This window comes from Globicephala melas, chromosome 9 (genome assembly GCF_963455315.2).
Source record: "Globicephala melas chromosome 9, mGloMel1.2, whole genome shotgun sequence".
NCBI classification, from domain to species: domain Eukaryota; kingdom Metazoa; phylum Chordata; class Mammalia; order Artiodactyla; family Delphinidae; genus Globicephala; species Globicephala melas.
Genome location: NC_083322.1, coordinates 17,596,097 through 17,604,379, shown reverse-complemented (window position 1 = coordinate 17,604,379; position 8,283 = coordinate 17,596,097). Strand labels below are relative to the sequence as shown.

Genomic DNA, 8,283 nt, shown 5'->3' with positions numbered 1-8,283 from the left:
GGACCCGCCCCGGCCCCGCCCCGCGACACCATCACCCAGCTCCAAGAGCGAATGAAAGAAGCACTGCCCGCCGGGGTTTTCTGGCAGCGCTGGCAGCGGCTTTGTCATCTGAGTTATTGAAAGTGGCGGCTGCCGTCCAAGTCAAGTAGGGCTGGACCTTGGAGATTATCCCAGATCGTCACGAGGCGGGCGAGGGGCTGAGGTGACCTGCTTGTTGGCATTACCTCGCGGAATCCTCTGTGATCTGCCTGCCCTCGTTTTACAAATGGGGGAAACTGTAGTCCTAAGAGGCAAAGTGACTTGTGTGAAGTCACACAACCAGGTGTTGTGTTACCAGAGAGCTCTAACTCCCCAAAAAGCCTGCTTTCATTAATAAGATTTATTAACACAGCACGATAACCAAGGCACACCGTTCTGAGAAAAAAGGCAAGTTTCAGAACAATATGTATAATACGGTCCCAGTTTCTTGGGGGGCAGAAAAAAGGTATACGTATGTGCCTGTGTGTACATTTTTAAAATTCAGGAAGATTGAACACTAACCGCCTGTAATTGTTTCCTCTAAGAGGTGAGACTCTGAGGGACTTTCACTTCCTATTTTTTATGGTTTTTTACTTGACATTTTTATAAAGTGCATATATTTTTGTAAGCAGGGAAATAGTCAATATCTTTGAGCCTCACTTTCCACCTACCTTCCAGAGTAATAATGAAAATGTATTTAATGTATCAGTATGGTAAACGCTTAGCACAGTGAATAGCCCATCAGTAAATTGCAAAGTTTGTTCCCTTCTCCTTCCCTCTAATGGTATGGCTTTATCAAAATACTACTCAGAATCATTACTGCAACTCTGCTCAGATCCTCCAATCCTACTGCATGGAAATTTAGCCCCAAGGGTGTTCTGATCTGCACTAGAGAAACGTGAAAATATAACAAAAAGCAAAACCCGTGGCAAGACAAGGTAGAGACCTGTTCCACTCTGCCTGCTTTACCTGTCTCCAAAGGTGTAAGCATACCCCAGGCAAACAGCCTTGCCACACAGGGCAGGCAAGAAGAGTCGCCTCTGTGATTACTGAGAACCTGGGCAAATCCTATGTTGACTGGGATCTCAGATCTTCAAAAGTGAACTTGGGAAATCCTGACAAGCATCCAATGCCCAAACCTCCCCCTACAGGAAAGTTGCGAATCAAATTCCCCTAAAGGCGCCTGAAGCTGAAGCCACAGCTCCCACCTCCTGCACCTCCAACGGCCATGGCAATTTCCGACCAGAGCCTATAAAACCAACTCAGACTGGTTTTCTGATCAACAAAATGCAGTTCCTCTGGGCCTTAGTAGGAACTCTTTCCTCTACCAGGCATGCCTTCTCCCAGATATCCATATGGATAGCTCATTTGAGCAAACACACAAAGGAGGCTCCACACGTTTGCACTAATGTCACCTTCTCAGAAAGGTCTGATCATCCTGTACAAAATAGCAGTTCTATACCTCCAGAATTCCTAGACCCCTTGCCTTGCTCTGTCTTTCTCCGTAGCACTTATCACCATCCAACAAACTAGATATTTTTCTTATTTGTTGTCTGTCCCCCTCCCCCCTCAAAAATACATGCTTCATGAGAACAGACATTTTTGCCTGAATTGTTTGTTACTGTATCCCTATTGCCTAAAGCAGTGTCTGGCTTATAGTACAGGCTCAATAAAAATTTACTGAATTATAAATGAGGACAAATTCAGTGTGGACCCACCACATTCAAGCAGGACAGCCCAGTTAGAGGGAATGTAAACTCTTGGGTCACTCCAGTGTGTAGGCTCTGTGGGCTTCTGACCGGTTTCCTGTCCAAAGCATTCCTCTTCCCCCATCTTCCCTTCCTACCATTTTACTCTCTCTTTCAAAATTTTTGGAGACATTTAACTGAGTTTCTTTATGTAACCGGAGAAGGCACTAGATTCTCCAGCTCACTCATCAGCTCCAGCGTGTCTGATTAAGCCTTTACTGTTTATGCTCTGACGCCTGCTATGAAAGTAACAGGTAGACAGACTGATGTTCGTTTAAGCAGGTGCTATTGGGGCCCGCAGCAGTCCCGTTATACAATGAAAAGTATGCGGGTACCCACAAGGAGAACCACAAGTTATCTTTTCTTCCAATCTAATAATCTCTCTTTGCCCTTGAGGCTTCGAGTTGGGAGAGAAGGGAGGGCACGGAGCACGGGGACGGGACGAGGGGTAAACATTTAATGAACACCTACTAGATGCCAGGCACTGTGCTAGGTGTCAGGGACACAATTATATGCAAGACCAGGGTGTCTGCCCTCAGGACTAGCTCTGGCTGGTTGGAGGAGCAGGATGACTTCAGAGTGGAGGCTGGATTGGATGGGAACAGGGCTGGAAGGAAGATGGAAGTCAGCTAGGAGCCTGTGGCACTCCAAGCAAGAGATGAGAGTAGACGGTGGCAGTGGGGATGAAGATTGCAGGGGCAGGGGGAGGGTTTGAGAATTATGGAGGAGTGGAATCAGCTCAACTTGGTGATTAATTAGCTAAGATGAGTGAGGAGCAGAGATAGTGATTGGCAGGTTTCTGACTTGGGCATCTGATCGTGCCATTTGTGTGTAGAGAGAACTCCGGAAGAGGAGACCATGGGACATCCAGACACACTCTTTTTGGTAGAAGCTAAAACAAACGGGGACCCATAAACAGTAAGCAGTGCTGGGACCTGAAGCACGGCTATCCTACCCCACCCTCGTGAAGGCTTCATCTGTTACCTGTACACTGAGGACTCCCAAATCTTACCTCCAACCCAGACCTTTCTCCTGAGCTGCTACCCAAATACCTGGGGACATTTCCACTTGGGTATCCTACAGGCGTCTCAAACTTAATTGTACCAGTTGCGTTCAGAAGCATTTTTGGAGACTCAGTTCAGAATGGTGAAGGAGGCTTTAGTCCTGCTACATTCGACTGTATTGGGCTGGCCAACAAGTTCATTCAGTTTTAAGTAAAAATAAAAGGCACGTTTTTCATTTTCACCAAGAACTTTATCGAACAACGTATTCATTAACTGAACGACCTTTTTGGCCAACCCAGTAGAACTCAGTTCCCGTTTCTCCAGCGTGTGATTGTGTCGCCACCTGCATCATAATTACTTCAAGGTCTTGTTAAATTACAAACTCATGGGACCAACCCAGACCCACTCAATCAGAATTGCTTGGGATGGTGCCTAGGAATCTGCAGCTGGACCAAGTTCCAGGGGATTCTTAGGAACACGTGTGTCTGAGAGGAGGCTAGAAGGGGTCAGCTGCCAATTAACAGAGCTTCCATGAATAAATGACTATGTTAAGCTCAATAGTAATAGTAATAACCATAAGATTTGTAGCTACAAAACACTTTTACATGCCTTATTTCATCTGAACCTCTTGCAGCCCTATGAAGTCTTTTTCCCCTCATCTCAGAAACAAAACACTGAGATTCAGGGAGACTAAATGATTTATTCAAGGTCTCGAGTTGACGTTTCTGATTCCAAGTCCACCAGTGCTCACAGCAGCATCACTGAATCAGTCAACTTGTGAGACAGGCCACGTGGCTGAATGAGGATGAATACACCCCACTTCTGAAGAGTACTGGAGCTCAGACTCACCATGCAGGGTCTCTTTAATGGCTGGAGCATTCTGCCTGGGGCAGGGATCAATCAGTTTAACCCCGGGTGCCACAGATAACAGATCAGAGTTATAAGAGCACCTGGAGCTCTCTAAGGTTCTGGGGTACCTTAGAATTTCACCTCTTGCCCTTACTTCTAATCTTGATGTTCTGGGCTGCCCTTTGTTTAACCTACAGTTTCTGAGATTTCTTTTCACACGATCCTTTGCCTGACTCTGCCTGTGATTGTTCCCTTGAACTCCTATCCTTTAAGACTCAACCTAGAGACTACATTGTTGTCGTGGCGCTTTAGGGGAAGAAGTTGGTGTTTCGCCGGGCCCTGGTACTGAGCACGCGGTCGGGGTGGGCCCTGGCCTCTTCCTAACCACCCCTCCGCCCGCCTTTTCCCCCGCTCCTCTGGCAGGATGAGGCGTGCAGGCCTGGGTGAAGGAGTACCTCCTGGCAACTATGGGAACTATGGCTACCCTAATAGTGGGTATAGTGCCGGTGAAGAAGAAAATGAGAGACTCACGGAAAGTCTGAGAGGGCTTCCCTGGTGGTGCAGTGGTTGAGAGTCCGCCTGCCGATGCAGGGGACACGGGTTCGTGCCCCGGTCCGGGAGGATCCCACATGCCGCAGAGCGGCTGGGCCCGTGAGCCATGGCCGCTGAGCCTGTGCGTCCGGAGCCTGTGCTCCGCAATGGGAGGGGCCACAACAGTGAGAGGCCCGCGTGCCGCAAAAAAAAAAAAAAAAAAAGCAAGAAAGTCTGAGAAACAAAGTAACTGCTATAAAATCTCTTTCCATTGAAATAGGCCATGAAGTTAAACATCAAAATAAATTATTAGCTGAAATGGATTCACAGTTTGATTCTACAACTGGATTTCTAGGTCAAACCATGGGAAAACTGAAGATTTTATCCAGAGGGGGCCAAACAAAGCTGCTGGTTTCATGGTTGTCCTTTTCTGTCATTTATTGGATTATTAAACCGAGGTGATGCAAGCAACTGTGAGTTTGGAATTTGTTCCAACTTCACGGCTTGGAGTACCACTTCAGTAAAAATTCAGCATCAAAACATTCCTAAATTTCAAATAATGCTATGGCTTTTTCCATCAAAGATTACTGGATTTTACTTGTCTTATAAGTCACATTAGATAATACAGTGCTCTTTGGATACTGTTTCTTAATGATTCATTTTTTTGCCCCTATTTTCAGGGGTATTGACATGGGCCGAGGTCAGTCTGGCCCTAAGAAGTTTTTTTCCTGTTTTTTGCTGTCAGGTTAAATAGCAGTGTAATATCCTGTTGTTACCATAAATGTAGGTTTATGTTCCACATAAAGAAACTTAGTGGGAAAATAACAATGCCTGGACAGCCTTGTGCTGAGCTCTTGAGGTGGTGAGAAAGTTTGTGATGGATGGTAAATGTATTTCCCTGAACTGTCATCGCCCCTGATGACGTACTCTCCTTGCCTCCTCTATTTGGTTAAAATTGTAGGCTGATGTCTTTTTACCTACAGTTTTCCTAATAATTTTTGATGATGTGACTCTTCTTCCGCCTCTGCCCAAGGACCTCATTCTTTAATAAAACTTGTTATTTTGGCATATTTCTAGTAACGTTCAAAACAAATGTATACCCGTATAGTTGTCATTTTATATTAACTTTATATATATACCATTGACTTGGCTTATCATAGTTTTATGATTTTAGCTACTTAGGCCATTTGGTTATCATTTATGACAGAATAATGTGAAGTTAAAGTAATTGCTAAGCTCTGAATGGAAATAGAATGTTCAAGAAAAGTAAAAAAAAAAAAAAAAAGACTCAACCTAGTCATCCCTGGCCTTACCCCTCAGGTTGCACTTGGTGTTTCCCTCTCTCTGTTCCTAGGGCTTAGCACCCTGTTTGTGCTTATCACATTGCTTTGTAACTATCTGTCTGTCTCATCTCCTTGATTATAAACTCCTGAGAGCAGAGAGTGTGTCTGGCTGATCCTCCAATTCCTAGCATAGCCCCTTGAAAGGAGGTACTCAAGAGCTGTTTGTTGAATTAATGAATGAATGAAGCCCACCTGTCTGTACTGCCTGGAACTCCAAGTTACATGCTCAGTACAGAGCTTCCATCGCCATTGCCTTCAGCAGAGGAATCTTTTCTTACTGTGGTCAGTGCCATACAAAGTTCTGAGCACTTCTGAAAACTGGAAGTGGCCCAGCCCTGCTGATAACCCTTGGCCTTGCCTTAGGGGGCAGGCTGTTGACACGTTAGCTCTCAGCCCATTGAAAATCGATGACATACAAATTAGAACAGATGCCCTTTTCACTTACCAAATTTGCATTAAAACATCTACTGGCCAGTATTGATAAACATAACATGAAGTGGGCGTTCTCACAGAGCTCCAGAATGCGCTATTATACTTTTCTAGGGATGGCATTATCAATGATCACCGCCACCAACAAAAAAAATGTTCATACTCTTGAACCCAATGACGACGCTTCTAAAATTTCCCTTAAAGAAATAATTTTAAAAAGACAAGGTGCATGTAGAATGGGTTGTTTGTAAGAGCGCAAGTTATTTGTAATAATGAAAGTTATTTATAATAGTAGAAGCTGTAAGTACTCAGAGGCTACAGTAAAGTATCCTCCAAGAACTTAGGAATGAGGAAACTGCATTTCCCACTGAGTGCTGAGTGGCAGAATCCACCCAAAATGGATCAAAAACCAAAGACAGTCAATGGAAGGAGAGAGAAAAGCTACTGGCTCACAGGACTTGATTGAGGGCATCAATTCACAAAATAAATATTGTGTCCATCAGAAGAGGTTTTGCACACAGACATGCATAAATCAAGAGAGTGGCCATGGGCAGAGCCCACTGAAGCCCTCGTGGGCATCTCGGCCAGCAGATATCCTGAGTTCTGTTCTATGACAAGACCATTCCCAAGATGAGAAGAAGGCACTAGACCACGAAAATGGAGCCATTAGAGGTAGTCCACCCTTTTCCTGGTTCCAAGCTCACCAGGGGATCATCTGATCACCCTGGCACTTGACCACAGGAAGAGTTGTGGCATTCTGGTGTCTTTCTCCTGGTAAACTAAAAAGGAGTTTACAATTATGTTAGCCTTCCAACCCAGCCAAAGGGGATGTCGTTTATGCCAGTGGTACCATGCATACTCCCTGTGTGTGCGATGGTTGTATTTCTTGCTGAATGACAAAAAGGGTGGCATTCTGATGTCTCCCTCAGGCCCCTGTGCAGTGAAGTTAGCACAAATCAATCTTTCAGAACCTTCTCATCACTGGGCACGGCAAGAACAGTTCCAGCCGGCCTGTTCTTCACACCAACTGCACATGCAGGCGTCTAATCAGGATTTCTACAGGGAAAGAGAAATCTGAAACAACCAAAATGTTCAACATTAGGGAAAAGCTTAAATAAATTATGCTATACCCATCCCATGCAATATAATGTTGTCATTTAAAATCTTTTTTGCAAAGCCTACTTTATTACTTAGAGAAATATTCACACTACATGTTAAAAATGTGTGATTCAGGGACTTCCCTGGTGGTCCAGTGGTTAGGACTCTGCGGTTTCACTGCAGGGGGCACGGATTCAGTCCCTGGTCTGAGAACTAAGATCCTGCAAGCTGCGTGGCATGGCCAAAAGAAAAAAAAATGTGATTCACACTTCAAAAAAAATTTTAGGCAGTTTCTTATAAATTAAACACACAATTACTACGTAACCCAGTCATCAAGTTCTTGGACATCTGTCCCAGAGAAATGAAAACATATCTTCACATAAAAAGTTGTACATGAGTGCTCATAGCGGCTTTATTTAATTGCCAAAAACTGGAAACAACCCTGATGTCCTTCAACTCTTTTTGGTAGAGGCTAAAATAAACAGGGACAACAGGCAATACGGCTGACCTACCTCACCTCCTCTAGTTAAACAAACCGGTACATCCATAGCACAGAATAGTACTCAGCAATAAAGAGAAGTGAATTAGTGATACACAACTGGACAGATCTCAAGGAAATTATGCTGATTGGAAAAAAAAGAATTCTAAAATGTTTTATATATATATGTATATATATATATATCTCAAAAGGCCATTATGATTCATTTATATAACATCTTTGAAAACACAAAATTTAGACATGGAGAACAGATTAGTGGTTGCCAGGGGTCAGGAATGAGTGAGCGGGTATGAGAGTAAGGGGGTGTGATTATAAAAGGGCAAAATGAGAACTCCTTGTCGTACTGGAACTATTCTGGGTTTCACTGTGGTTGTGGATACATGAAACTACACATGTGATAAAACTGTAGAGAACTAAACACACACACACTCACAAATGTGTTTAAGTAAAAGAGGGACATCTGAATAATATCAGTGGATTATAAACGTCAACGTGCTGCTTGTGATATTGTACTATAGTTTTGCCAAGATGTTACCATTGGAGAAAACTTGGTAGAGGGTGCGTGGGATCTCTGTATTATTTCTTACAACTGCATGTGAATCTACAATTATCTCAAAATAAAAAGTTTAATTTTAAATGCAATACAGAATTGTAGATGCAACATGATTGCCTTATATAATATTTTTGACCTATACGTACACACAAAATATCTACAATTATTGGCTTTAGGTAGTAGAGATGTTGGATTTTATGGGTGATTTCTG

At 43.7% G+C, this 8,283-nt stretch overlaps 1 pseudogene; it reads left to right on the top strand.

The window, feature by feature from the left end:
- Positions 1–4,009: 4,009 nt before the first annotated feature.
- Positions 4,010–4,612, top strand: LOC115851929 (BET1 homolog pseudogene; annotated as a pseudogene).
- The last annotated feature ends 3,671 nt before the right edge of the window (positions 4,613–8,283 follow it).